The sequence below is a fragment of the Rhinolophus sinicus genome, linkage group LG03, assembly GCF_036562045.2.
Source record: "Rhinolophus sinicus isolate RSC01 linkage group LG03, ASM3656204v1, whole genome shotgun sequence".
NCBI classification, from domain to species: domain Eukaryota; kingdom Metazoa; phylum Chordata; class Mammalia; order Chiroptera; family Rhinolophidae; genus Rhinolophus; species Rhinolophus sinicus.
In genome coordinates, this window is record NC_133753.1 from 67101594 (window position 1) to 67117139 (window position 15546).

At 37.0% G+C, this 15546-nt stretch overlaps 1 long non-coding RNA gene and 1 pseudogene across 3 annotated transcripts in view; both read left to right on the plus strand.

The window, feature by feature from the left end:
- The window catches only part of LOC141570601 (uncharacterized), a 685104-nt gene that overhangs the window by 474191 nt on the left and 195367 nt on the right, over positions 1–15546 (plus strand). The window lies entirely within an intron of this gene.
- LOC109444256 (heterogeneous nuclear ribonucleoprotein A1) lies at positions 1117–2394 on the plus strand (annotated as a pseudogene).

Sequence of the window (15546 nt, forward strand, 5' to 3'; positions counted from 1 at the left end):
ACAAACAACAAAAGTTTATCAAATTGCAAAAGCTTGTTCTCAGGCTCCTTACCCTCTGTTAGGGCACAAGGAGCAAAATAATTGCTCCTAATATTTATTATGACTTTCACAACATAAATCACCAACAGACTTTTTTGCAAGGCTGTTAGTTGTAATGACACCAGCTCTGTGCAAAGACTACATTCCTGTTTTTTCTCGACATTTACATAATTCTTATTTTTCAAGTTGAAAAGAGGTGTTCAGATTAGCCTACAATGCCAGACTTGTCATTAATTTGTAAATTTTGTATAGAAATCGGCAACGTTTGGTGAAAAAATACTAACTAAAACCAATTGTCCATTCAGTGTATAACATTAATCGATTAAGAATGATCCAAAAGTGCATCCACATAAGCAATAATTGTTCACGTAGTCCTTGCAAAAATAAAAAGGTGTTGAGTGATAGGAATCGTTTCCAAAAACAATTGTGCAATAGAAAAAGAAGCTCCTGTGTTAGAGCTAAGTTTAACATTTGGTTTTCATTCTGCGCTGTTCAGTTTTACATGCATGGAATCCCCAGTAATACTGACATAGGGAAGCAGAGTATCAGTCAAAATCCACCAGACAGATGTGAAAATTGAATTTTTCCAGTAAGTTATAATGTAAAAGGGAATACTGGTATATCGCAGGCTTAGGTAGTGGAGGAGGAACATTGCGTGAAGATGAGAGCTGCAACTATAGCAACGTGGGAAATTGTGATTATAAAAATCAGAGGAAGGCCTGTACTGATAAGGATGAGTAAGGGCAAAGGAATTTTCCCCTAATGATTCAGATGTTTGAGACTAAAATACATGTAAAAGATAAGCAGGTCTTTTCCCCATACTGCAGGGAGGTAACAGTGCACAGGCAAAGAAGGCATGCTGTGATTGTCGCAGGCAGCCTTACCCCAGCTGGGACTGCTCTCCACGCAAATGCAAGCATTGTTGCTTTGATAAGAAATACACTGATCTTATGAGCGTTACTTACTTATTCTGTGGGAGGAAAAACATGATTAAAACCTCCGCTTGCTTACCTTCAAATGTTTTACAATTTTATACATCTTATAAGAAGTTCTTCTTTCTGTCAGTGGACACCGCCGAGTCAGCATCGTTAAAGTCACCCCTCCCGTGGTCGTCATGTCTAAGTCAGAGTCTCCCAAAGAGCCTGAACAGCTGTGGAAGCTCTTCATCGGAGGTTTGAGCTTTGAAACAACCGATGAGAGTCTGAGGAGCCATTTTGAGCAATGGGGAATGCTCAGAGACTGTGTGGTGATGAGAGACCCAAACACCAAGCGTTCCAGAGGCTTTGGGTTTGTCCTTATGCCACTGTGGAGGAGGTGGTTGCAACCATGAAGGCAAGGCCACACAAGGTGGATGGAAGGGTTGTGGAATCAAAGAGGGCTGCTCAAGAGAAGATTCTCAAAGACCTGGTGCCCACTTAACTGTGAAAAAGATTTTTGTCCGTGTTATTAAAGAAGACACTGAAGAACATCACCTAAGAGATGATTTTGAACAGTGTGGGAAAATTGAAGCGATTGAAATCATGACTGACCGAGGCAGTGGCAAGAAGAGAGGCTTTGCTTTTGTAACCTTTGATGACCATGACTCTGTAGACAAGATTGTCATTCAGAAATACCACACTGTGAATGGCCACAACTGTGAAGTAAGGAAAGCCCTATCTAAACAAGAGATGGCTAGTGCTTCATCCAGTCAAAGAGGTCGAAGAGGTTCTGGAAACTTCGGTGGTGTCGAGGAGGTGGCTTTGGTGGGAATGACAACTTTGGTCATGGAGGAAACTTCAGTGGTCAAGGTGGCTTTGGAGGCAGTCGTGGTGGAGGAGGATATGGTGGCAGTGGGGATGGCTATAATGGACTTGGTAATGATGGAAGCAATTTTGGAGGTGGTGGAAGCTGCAACAATTTTGGCAATTACAACAATCAATCTTTAAATTTTGGACTCATGAAAGGAGGGAACTTTGGAGCCAGAAGCTCTGGTCCCTATGGTGGTAGAGGTCAATACTTCGCCAAACCACGAAACCAAGGTGGCTATGGTGGTTCCAGCAGCAGCAGTAGCTATGGCAGTGGCAGAAGGTTTTAATTACTGCCAGGAAACAAAGCTTAGCAGGAGAGGAGAGCCAGAGAAGTGACAGAGAAACTATCAGGTAGCAAGAGATCTGTGAACTCAGCCAAGCACAATGGTGGCAGGGCCTAGCTGCTACGAAGAAGACATGTTTTAGACAATACTCATGTGTATGGGCAAAAAACTCGAGGACTGTATTTGTGACTAATTGTATAACAGGTTATTTTAGTTTCTGTTCTGTGGAAAGTGTAAAGCATTCCAACAAAGTGTTTTAATGTAGGTTTTTTTCGTTTTTGCTTTTTTTTTTGCACCCATGCTGTCGATTGCTAAACGTAATAGTCTGATCATGACACTGAATAACTGTGTCTTTTTTTAAAAAAAATTCTGTTTAGGATAGAGAGTGGTCATGGTGACTTAAAAAACAAATGACAACTAATATTTGTATAGTCATAGAATATTCTTTTCCCATTGTTCTCACATCTGTTATCTCATGGAACCATCTCAAGACTCCATGATGTAGAGAATATTGTTACTCCAATTTGATGGCATACCCAGTATAGGCAGATGAGGGGATGTGTCTATAATCAGAGTGGGGACTTAAACACTGCTTGCAGGTGTCTTTTTTTTTTTTACTTCTCATTCTCCTTTGAAAACCCCATGCTGTCACTCACATTAACATATGCTTGCAGAGTTCATAAAAGTGTTTTTCATGTTTTCTCTCATTTGAATTATTCAACTACCCTGTGAAGTAGGTATTAATACTCATATTTTACCTATGTTATTGGTAAGAAAACTAGGGCTTAGAAAAGTTAGTATCTTGCTAAAATCTCATAACTAGCAACAGCAGAATGAGGGCTCTGACAAGGACTTTCGATCGATGGCTGTTTTAAGAACTCCAAAGCTGAAGATATCATTTCTGACTATCCTAAGTGGCATTTTGCTGGGTCTTGAAAACTAACTAAGGAGATGTTAGCAGACAGGAGAATAACCCAGATGGAGGGTCTATATCAAACAAATATTGTGGAAGGTCACACAGTCCAAGAAAGCAAGAGTATGGGATGTATTGGAATTTAAAATAAAATCAGATTGGAATCAGTTGGTGGAAAGTCTTAACTGCCTTTTCAGAAATTTTGTACTTCATTCTTTGGGAAATGGGTAGCTTTGAAGTGATGATAATGTATTTTTAATTATTCTTTGTTGTGCTTTGTCTTTAACAAAGACAGGGATGTGCTTTAAGAGAGAGAAATTGAAGTCAGAGAAGCACGACTGAAGCTTATGGCAATAATATAGACAAGCAATAATAAAATTATGAATTAGGTATTGATAGTAGGAGTGAAAATCAAAATATCCCTATTTTGCAGATGAGAAAACTTGAGGCATTGAAGAGATAAGGTTTAGATTTATTCAGTGTTTCTTATGCGTGATTATAAGCAATGAGAGTTGGTGAATATGATGCTAAACTAACACACCAAAGCACAAATGCAAGGATTTTCTCAGGTTGGACAGTCCCACCAGCCTATTTCCCAGGCCACATGCCCTTAGTCCCTGTAGCCCCAAACTACACCTCGTACCCCAGTGCACCCTGTTCTCTGTGTCATTCCACAAATGGAGCCCTCTCTCATGGAATCCTTTTCTCCCAGAGAATACTTCTCTAGCCTCCACAGCCCAGGTCCTCCTGAAGAGCCTTGTCCAACAGCCCCAGTGTGCACCTATCCCATCTACTGTTGTGTGAGCATCTACTGTACCATTAATCACGGCATACTAACATTTATATGTTTGTCTGTCTCACCTAGAAGACAAAAGCTAAATTGTAATCATCTTCATGTCCTTAGAACTTTACATACTGTAAGGACCTCATATCGTTTACTGATTGAATATATTGAGAGTCTTCATCAATAGCCATCATAGATAATATTTGATTCTAGGATACGGAACAGCATATTAAGTAAAGAAGATATCTAACTCCTTGGTTTCTCAGTCTCTGAATTGACATGGCAAGGATATAGTTTGAGCCAGAATGTATTTCTAACTTACAATTTTGAACATAGGAAGGCATCTAGTTGTATGCCAAGAGATAGAGAGAAGACCTGTGTTCTTATGTGCTCAGCTATTCAAATGGTTTTCATTTCTAGGGTTCTGTTTCTGCCCCCACTCCAACTTCGTTGCCACCTTCATAAAACTCTCCCCTGCCCCCTTGTCCCTTGCTCCAGACTTATTACCTGATCTCCTCCCACCCCCCACACCTTGTTTCTTCCTTGCCTGGGCTGTCCCATGATCTAATTAGGCAGCTGAGCACACAGCTCTGCTGCTGCCTCTACCTCACAGTGAGAGTCTCTAGAAACACCCAGTTCCCTCCCCTGGATAGAGACTGCAGCAGTCCTGATGGAAAGGTGTTCAGGTGCTAACATGATTAGTAATATGTTGGGGGTGGAGTACGGAAGTGCTTTTCTCAGAAAGTTTTTCCTTCTTCATTGCTTACATCACATCTACTTTTGTCAGATCAATAAGGATATGCAAAAACGAGGTGTGAAATGATTCAGACATTCTTGACACAGCACCATGCAGAGTAGATAAAAGAATATATTTAAAGGGGAACATACTTATTTCATACCAAGTTTTGTGTGTTCTTTACAGACTTCCCATTGTCCACTCAGAGGCCAAGTATGGACCACACATGGTGGACACAAGGTGCTTTGGTTTCCCACTGTCAGAAAATACAGGAAATCCGTTATGACCTCACTTTATCGGGTCATTTGGAGAAAGCTCTAGTAATACATTAATGATGGTTAAGCGAGAAAGTCAAGGTTGAGTATAAATTGTACTTGATTCAGTTTATACCAAGCTACTTCATTTGCAAATGAACAGAACACTTCAATACAAAATGTGAACAAAATTTGAGAGGTAAACAAGAACTAGGATAAGTTAATTTCAAATTCTATATTTTTGGAATGGAGAAGTTTTGCAAATAATATGAGCAAGTTCATCATCCAGAACATCAAGGCAACTGTTATTTTTATTAGTTAGTATGACTAAGACCTTGATCTCTAAAGTGAGAACTGATTGGTGAAAATCCCTGGTATTTCCTTTGCTAGAATTTTGAACTTGGGAAAATTTCTTCACCTGTATGAGCCTCTGTAATAGGAATAACACAACTACCTGCCTTATAGACTTGTTGAAAGGGTTAAATGAGATAAACTGAAGTGTGTTAGTGGCTACATGGTAATGCACATAGATAAGTACTATATAAATATTATTAGCTAGACTTCCCTGGCTTTTAACTCTTCCAGGAATTACTATCATAGGAAAGCAGCTATTATTTCTTTTGAATAGTTCTTACTATTAATTATGTGTTGACTGACTTCTGCAGCTACTCTAAAAAGTTTGATTATTTAAAACTAAAGGGTCAAAAGAAACCTTGTGTTCCCAACTAAATATTATCATGTAGAAAGTTCTACTGTTTGGTGATCATGGTGATCTGCAAATATTTTTACTCCTCCCAGAAAAAAGTGGAGTCTAATTCCTCTCCCCTTGAATGGAGGTTGACCCTAGCGACTCACTCCTAACAATGAAATGTGGCGGCAATAACATGAAAATGACTTCTGAGACTGGGTATGAAAAGGTGATATATCTACCTGGCTCTCTTAGCACACATACCCACCTACAGCATTGGGCTTCCATGTTGCAGACCATGTAGAAAGTCCACATAGAGATAGAAGAAAATGCCCGAGGAGATGGAGGCTGTACTGGCTTCTCAGCTATTTAAGGCCCTGTATCAACCAGCAGACATATGAATGAGTAAGCCTTAGGTGATTCCAGCCTCCATCCCCAGCCCCTAGCTGATACGGAATGGAGCAGAGACAAGATATTGCCACCAATCCCTGCCCAAATTGAGATTTATGATTAAAATAAATACTGTTTTAATCCACTAAGTTTTGGAGCAATAGCATTGGAAAAAAATGACCAATTTGTGTGTATCTCTGGGTATAAAATAATTTGCTTATTAGGAAGGCTGGTTAATTACATAGGTACCAAATTGCCCAACTTGAAAACTTAACCATGTATCTGACAGTGCCCCAGTATTGTTATTGTTAAATTATTATTGTTATTGTTGCCCCAGTATTGGGTATTGTTAAATAATTAGCACACGGTAGCATTTTCCTACAAATACATATTTAATGGACCTTAGCTATAATGTAATCTAACCTTTTTTTTTCTTAGAAAAACCAAGCACAAAGAGGTCATGTAACTTTCCCCGTATTTTGCAGAAAGATGGTGTCACCAGTTCAACTGTCTGGTTTGCATCCCTGATGCTTTGCAGAGCACTCACTCAGGAGCACTCCCTTGGCATCTTATATTATTGCCCCTTGTATTATCGCACCTTGGTTATTGCCCCTATTCTATTATAGTTTGATTGGTACTCCATGCCCCATCACAACTAGACTAGTCTCTTGTTGATAGCAGGTACTTTTTTGTTGTTCATTTTTCTACACATAGAAACTGGCATGTCCTCAGTTAGTTCGATATGCATTGTTAAAGATGTTTTGGGAAAGTGTATAATTTGGAATTTTTTCTGATGGATATAGATTAGTACTAAATCCAGAAATACTGGTATCAAAGCCTTACTCCCTGAGTTTGATTGAATTAGCCTAGAGTAGAACCAGGTATCTGTGAGTTTAAAAAGTTCCCAAGCTGAGTCGTTCTAACAGCTCTATTATTGTATGTAACTACCAATGGTCCTTCCTTGGGCAAATCATGTTACCAATACTGTATCTACACAGAAGCATTAACCTAAAAACGGGTCTCTTGGAGGACAAATTTGATTCATGTTTTATCTCCATAACTCACTGATCAATAGTTATATCACTGGATATTTGAGGATGTGGCAGGAGGGTTAGCAAAGATAGTACCCAAAATGAAGCAACATACACACCCAGGTTGGTTGGTTTGTTTTAAACTCCTAGAGTTGTCCCTGTGACCACCTAAGAACTTTAAGTCAATTGTGATGCCTAAGGGAACAGTCTGGTTCCTGAAATAGCTTTTTATCTATAAAGGTCTACCTTGGGGCTTTGTCTACCTTTGAATAGGGTGACTAAAAGGGGAAAATAGTTAAATAGTTTTAGTTATTTTAACTTGACCCTAAAAAAAAAAAAAGTGAGTGGAGTCGGCTGAAGGATGCTAACTATTTTAACATCCAAAGAATTGTGATCTCAGCTATTTTCTTCATTTAAACATCCAAACTGATTTTGTATGCCCATGTGCTTTTATTTGCCTGTTTGTTCATTTTTCCTTTGGCAAAATAGGCAATCTGACTCTTCTCATGGGGAAAATAAGTTAAGCCCTGTAGCAATAAATGAAAGAAATATAGGGCATATTTTTAAAATAAGAGTATAATAGCTACAAAAACAATATGGTGTAGCTGAACGCACACAGATCTAACACAGATCTCTTACTGCTGTGGAGCTATGGTTAATTTACTACAACTCTGTTCAGTTTCCTCATTTGTAAAATATCAACCCAATAGGACTGTGATTAAAATCAATGATGTACTCTAGTCTAATCATTAGAAAAACATCAGAAAAATTCCAATAGAGGGGCATTCTACAAAATACCTGTCTTGTGTATTCCTCAAACTGTCAAGGTCATCAAAAACAAGGGAAAGACTGAGAAACTGTTATAGCCAAGACAAACTTAAGGAAAAATGACAAGTAAATGCTATTTACTTGTGGTATCCTGGAAAAGGAAATGGGCACTGGATGAAAATAAGGAAATCTGAATTAAATAGGGACTTCAGTTAATAACACTGTATTAATATTCGTTCAATAATTATAACAAGTGTACCATATTAATATAGATGTTAATAATTGGAGAAACTGGGTTCAGGGTATATGGGAACTCTTCGTACTATTTCTCAATTTTTCTGTGAATCTAAAACTGTTCTAAAAAATAAATATGTATTTTTTTAAATTAAGTGAAGAAGCATACATAAAAGTACATAGATCGTACTCCATAAATATTGTATCTTCTCTTCTGGCCAGAGTGGACACATGGAAGAAACTGCTATCCGTGTCCTCCTGTATCTTTTCCCCCTTCCTAATCCACCAGAGGATTCAAGGGGAAATGCAATCATCCCCATGTTCTCATTTGTAGGTTGCCAGGAGTAAGAATGTTTACATTTAGTTTAAGGTTATTTTAATTATGTCTCTGACGTAGATTCTGCTACATGTAGAATGATTCTTGTTAGACCTATTAGGGTTCTTCTGGCCCAAATCCCCCCAAAATAAACTTTCAAACCTTTAAACTAATTCAATCTATCAGTAACCATCCATGTAAATCCATTTTGCTTGCAAGAAACTTTGGTACATTGAGAATATTTTAAAATTAGGACAAGATCTGTATAAAAATGTTTCTAAGATTTTTTTTTTGAAATGCAATGTACAAGCTATATAAATGGCTTCATATTGCCTTGAATAGAAGGAATCTTTCTTCTTTCTTTCCCCCCACCCCTCCTCACCCCCCTCCACTGGCTTGATTCTTTAGAAAACTGTTTAACTGTTTCTTCTTATTTTACCTTACAACCACCTTTTATTGTATCAATAACTCACAAACCTAAAGATAAAATGAAGACTTGACTTTTTAGAATACAGCTGAAGATATGAAACATTAAAATCATGTTGTTTTTCCAAATTATATGATAGATTTTAGTATGTAAATCATAAAAACATTTAAGTAAAATTTTGCTTTGGCAAGTAAGTATTCGAGGCAAAATTCACGATATGGTATGACCACTATCTTAAATACCTCTCAATGTGATGTGAAGTAGTATTTTTATCTGCATATGATATTTTAAGTCATTATTATATTAAGGCATATCATATCTCTTCCTAAATCAAAAAAAGCATTCCTAGGTTTCCCCATATTTTCCTCGATCAAAGAAGCTACACCTAACATTTTAACCATTTCGTCTTGAATGTTGATGTGGGGAAATGTAGGAAGAGTGCTAATCTGAGGCTTAGCTAAATTCCCACAGTGTGCTGGGATTCAGATTCTTACTGCTGAGGTCTTGGTCGGGCAGTGTGCCCAGTGAGTCTCAGCCTAGGATTTAAGATTCTTTAGCTGTGTTAACACATTTGAAAACATTATTCCGATCAGTAATCTCTAAGTGCCTTCATTTTCTCAAGTACAAAATGGACATAATTGAATATTTACTACAATTTAGGGAAGTGCGCAGCTTTCAGAACACAAACATTTAAGAGGCTCAAGTGAAAGATTAAATAATTAAGTGTACAAACCATCTTTCTTAATTTTGATCCAAATGGGTAATATTTAGTATAATGTAATACAGCAGGTGACATAGCATAATTTGGCATATTCAACAAAATATCACAAAAGCACTAAACACATCTAAAATCATGCCAATCATCTACTCTATAAGTATGTGAGATTATAAAGGAGATAATATAGGTAATATTTTACAACTGCCTTTTATCCTTTAAAGAAAAACCCTCTTCCTTGTTTATTAGACTTGTTCTTGACCTTCTCTAAATTGAATAATTCACTTATTCCTTGTTAAAGATAATGAGAGGAAGGGAGCACAAAAAAGAAAAAATAATTAAAATTCTAGTTCTTGAAACTGAATTTAATACATATTTGTAAGTAATTTCCTGTATAGCTTTCAAGATGCAAAACATTTTTATATAATATTATTTGGTTTGCTTCAGGGCAATCTTCCTTATAGTTCTTATGTTGCAGAATTCAGTATTATTTTCATATAAATCCCTTCCTTCAATGGGTTTAACAATTCTTTGTGTTTAAATTATAATTATCTATTATATAAAAATATTTTTTATTCTGAATTGCCTAGTATTACTGAAAAAGAGGATTGTTGAGTGAAAACTGCAGCTTGTTATTTTGATATGCTCAATAAGTTAAATCGATAACAAAATTCTAAAAGAGGAGAAAGATAATCTACTTTCTGATAATGTGTGTCCTTTGTTACTTCAACCATTAACATCTGTGAGCCGCTGTCAGTAATTTCTTTAATGAGATTATTGTGTTTTTCTTTTAGATATGTAACTGTCAGGCATTTTACATTTGTCCTTACTAATAATTCCCTGGGCCTTTATTAAAGAGATTTACAGATTTCTTAAATCTACAATCCTGCATCACTCTGATACCGACTTCCAATAAAATAATAAATTAGATTTTATTCTGCGCCTTACCCTTACAAATGAGCAAATAAAAAAAAATGTTTACTGAATAAGCTGTCCAAAGCCAAAATAAATCATGTTCTTCTCTTTTCCAAGCATTTTGATAGCTATAAATGAGCATCTACTGGACTTTGAATAAAATGACCATTTTTAACATTATAAATCTTTATAAAAATGAGAATTTCATAATTGGAAAAGAAGCATTGTGGTTGAGGCGCTTTTCAAAGAAAACATCCAGTGATAGCAAAGTAATTAAATATTTTCTCAACAACCACTTTCTTACTTTTGGCAGGTTTGCTTAAGAAAACATGCTAAATTGCAAAATGCTTTTTTCAGATTCCGACTCAGTTGAGCAGATCTGTTTAGCTAAGTAGTGTAAGACATAAGATTTAGAAATATTTTCAAACATTTCTACCATAACTACAAAATAATCAGATGTTCATCGTTTAAAATGAAATGCTAAACTGTTTGGAAATATTCTCTAAAAACCAGCAGAAATCACAAGGCGGATGATTTGGCTCTCCCTGTCTTCCTCTCTACCTGCATTCTTCCCTCTTTCTCTCCATAATGCCATGTTGTAGTACATCCTTCTTAGCCTCCAATCAACATTTCAAGCACTGGGATCATGTTTGATATTGTCAGATGGCCTGGAAAATTAAAAACCCAATTAAAGGCTCAGCACGCGGGTCAGCTCTTCTGCATATCAAAAGGCCTCCTCTGGCTATTCTGCTCAAATTGTATCTGTTAACAGCTCACTTTGCAGAAAGTGAAATAGCAGAGCGTTTATGAGTAATAAGTACTTTCCAGCTGATACATTTCAAACATAAACCACTTTCATGGCCCCGGCAAAAAGTACAAGTCATAATCAAATTGTCAATTTTTTCCTGTGAGATGCATAGATCTATTGTAACTGTGATTGTGAAAGAAGGAAATGCATTTTATTCACATGTTGGGGGAAAAAGAGATGCACATTTTCCCTACAATTAAAGATTTTTTGTCACTTTTTTTACTGCCTTTCCTTTACATTTCTAAATAGTTACTATAATTGATTTTCGGGTTGTATTCTTTTTTTTTTTTTTTTTTTTTTTGGTAGGAGAATCGTTTATAGTTTTTATGTAGTGGAAGAAATGGTTGGAGTGAATAGCATTTTTGTTTAGCTGGGGTATTAATGTTCACCCAAATGTTTATAATGTGAATGTGCAAAGCACTAAAAGCTTTCGAGCTAAATGCAAATTAGTCGAGCACTCAAATGACATTTTTAGAAGGAGTTTTCATCTGTCAATGTGGCATAATATTAAGTCAAACTAAAGTCACTACTTTAGCTACTGGCCATTTGAAAAAAAAAAATTTCATAAGATACCAGGGTTGACAGAAAAGAAAACAAACTACATAAATATTTTTCAACATATTATATTAACCAAGCAGCTGCTACAGGATTTCACAAGAAGTTAGCATATAATGTCTCCCCTTAGAATATATTGTGAGTGTATGCTATGTCAAAAATCTAAATCCCTGGGTTTTGCATAATGCATTAAGGTCCACATCTAGACAAGAAAGATTTTTCAAAGGAATGTCAGGTGATGAAATAAAACATACTTCCTTCAGTTAAAAAAATAATAATAGTGATAATAATCCAAAAAACATTGTGAATTAGGAATGAGTATCACCTGCAAAGTATATTTATGTAGTTCAGATTATGCCTCTTGAAATAAACGCCAGTGTTTCTGAGCGTTTCCCGGGTCTATTGGTTAATAATTTTAATAAGCACTTAATTTCTATATTGTTCTCAAAATAAGAGCCTACGAGGACCTAAGGTAATTGTCCAGAATTATTGAGACTCCAGGACTCATCAAAAGAAAGGGAATTGACAGCCAAAAGAAAAACCTCAACTGAGCCCCACCTCCACTGTACCTACATGTAGCAAATCCAAACTCACCTGCTCTTTGAGCCACTTGCAACAGGAGGTGGCACAGAGTTGTTGTCATTAATGGGGTATGAGCCTGCACACTGATATTTTTTTAATCTGCATTTGCTGGACTCATTGCTGCCGTGTATGTTGACATTCTCTTCTGATCTGTCCACAGACCCCTTGATTTCCTTTCTCATGATATGTAGTATTTTTGTGGTGCTTTTCACAGAAGCCAATAACAAATTTTAGAATGGAGTGCTCCCTTTTTAATTCCATAAGGGGGGAAATAAAAGATCAAGGAAAATCTTCAATTTTTACTGCAACCTTTTTTTTATTGACTTATCATTGACTTAGTTTTCCACCTAGTCTTCAATAAATTTGTAGAGATTTTTCCAAGCCTGGGACAGTGGTCTCAAAATACAGCAGCCCATCCACCATGGTGCCTTTTGGTCCATAAAAAAAAAAAAAAAAAAAAAAAGAAGCCACAGATCCTTCACTACAGAGGCACAAGTGGGCGTCCTATTATTGACTCAAGCGCCTCACTACACCTTATTCATATTAAAGAGCAACATATTGCATATTAATAGACAATTTAAAATAATTACAGTCTTTAATCTTTTCTAAAGAACAGTTTCTTGTCTCTTGAAAGTTTTGTACTTCTTATATAGAAAAGAAAGCAACTGCTTTCTCAGAGAAACAATGTATAATAATATGTCAGTAAAGATTGAGCAATTTTGAGTAGTGATGGGTGAAAAGGACATTATGTTCTTTTTTCTTGTCATGGTCGGTATTTTTCTGTCAGTCGGCAAAGGCTGCACTCAGCAAGAAGAAGCTAAAGACCTGCATTGAGAGACGTGAGGGTGACAGCTACCCTGACAGGTCAGAAGATGACTGCAGAATTAGCCTTACTTTAATTCGCACTAAAATTCACAGCTCCTGACGAGGAAATGGGAAAAAGAAATTTCCTTACACATTTTCTTTTCATTTCATGTGCAGATTATACATATTCTGCTTCCATTAACAAGAAGGAGATTGTACTTTATGCAGCTCTATATTTAAGGGCAAAAGACCAAGAAGATGACAAGAGTGACCTCTCTCTTGTCTTATGATCACTGCCAGTTTGACATGACACTAATTAGACTGCCTTAATCTAAACCCAGTTAGTTCTGCATGCTTGCAGCAAAACCATTGTAAACCCGAACGTAAATTGCCTTAGGCCTTTGTCTTCTTAAATCCCGCCTCTCTCCCTCCACCCAGAGCCCCCATCGTTACATACCCACATGTATACATATGAAGAACCAGATCTCTTATAATTCTACCCCATTAATCTTAACAAATAAGACCATGAGTGTCCTCTTAATATTCCTCTTCTGTAAATGTCACCAATTTTCACTACGTAACACTCTCTGGTATGACTTGCTGGACATGGTGGGAAGTTTCCTTTCATTGTAAAAGTCTTAAAAGAAAGGAATAAAGGTCTGAAAAGGGCAAGGGAGATTTTTAAATACATGATGATGGTAGAGCTGTGAAATATGTTTAAGTGTGGATTCAATATACTTCTCCTCTAACAAAAGAAGGGAAAAAAAGAAAAGAAAAAAAAGTAAGAATGAGGAAGATACCTTGTTGACTGGCTGATTAAAAAGGGAGTCAAGGAATTCAGCAAGAGGTCATACAATTTTGGGAGGGATCTGGAAGAAGAATCAGTAAGCCAACTTTCTCTTAAACACCCAAGGGAACTCTAAGCACAAAGATAATACAAGGAAGGAGAGGAAAAGATAAACGACCTAAGACCTACTTAAAAAACACTAACTTTAAATATATGTAATCATACATGAGCCTCTTGAATGAAAACAGTGAGGTCCAGCCAAACTATTATTGATCATCTGAAGCATTTATCTGGTAAATGCCGGCAGCAGGAGGCAGTCGTACTGCCTGTCTCCCCAGTAGAGGAAGTTACAGCTGGACGTGCACGTCTGCATTCCAGAGCTCTTCTTGCTTCCTGTAAAACCAAGGTTGCATTTCCCCTATCGATAAATCCTCAAGGATGCAGTAGCTGTATTATAAGGATAGACTAATTCCCTAAAAACGTCTGTGGTCAGAGATATGTACTAGTGAGATGGTATTTCCATTCCTTTCCATACCGTGTGAAGTGTAAATGTGTACTTGAAGAAAAAGCTGTGAAATGGGCTTCTTCCTGTTAACACCTGTGATGTTTTGTGTGGGGGGTGACATTCCCTGACATCCTCTACGCAGCAGGTAGTAGGGCCAGAAATCCTGCCCACAGCATTGACTGACCGAGGGACAGCACAGATTCTCAAGCCTGTTTCCACATCCTTTTTATAATAATCTCATAGTCACTTAAGAACAGTGTCTACTATATATTGACTACCTACTCTCTGCCAGAATCAGAGCTAGGGCTTCATGAACATTATCTCATTTGATCCTGACCACAATCTTTCAACAAATGCATTATTTTCCCATTTTTCAGAGAATAAAATTGAGAATCAAGGAGTCTAAGTAGCTTGCATATGGTTAAACATCTTTTATGGTTAGTGCTAGAATCAAACCCACAAGGCCAGGCCCCAAAGCTGCTTCCTATGCAAACAGAGGTAAGTGTGAAAAGAGGGATGCATAATACAATAGGGAGTGATGGATCGGGAGTGTGGTTAACCCAAGACAGCATGGTCATCTAAGAGCTAAATAAAATACGTCAATGGGCCAAATATGCCTACAATCTGCAACCTAGAAAATATTATATTGTCTCTGCTTTAGGAGTCTTGCAAATAGCCACTCTCCAGTAGCAAAGTTACAACCCATATAACATCAATGGGAAAAAATATGGATTTCATTTATTTTCTACCCTGCATCTCTACACAAATATCATGATCAGGGAAAGAGACGACTGTATAGAGAGGTCACTCATCACAACGACCTTAGATCAGAATCTAAGTTGACCTCTTATAGTTGGTATTATTTTCTTGTGAACAAACACCAGCAGTTGTTTGTGAATTTCAGGCAGCAATGTCTTTCTCTCTCTTGGTTTGTGTACAGATATACTTGGTTGAATAATGGAAAAGTCACTGCTAATGAATATTAAAAGCCTGTAATTTAGTCAAAAACAATGTTGTCCACACGTTTTCCCTGAGTAATTTCAGGGTTTTTTTGTTTTTGATTTTTTTTTTTAAATCGAGCGTAAATGGTAGATAATATTTCTCTGAATGGAGCCCTTTAGGCTTTCTTAGCTGAGGCTTGTTTAGCTTGCCAAGTTTAAATATTTTCCGAACTGATCCCAGAACTGAGAAGCCTTCATCACAGCACAGCATTAAAAATGATGG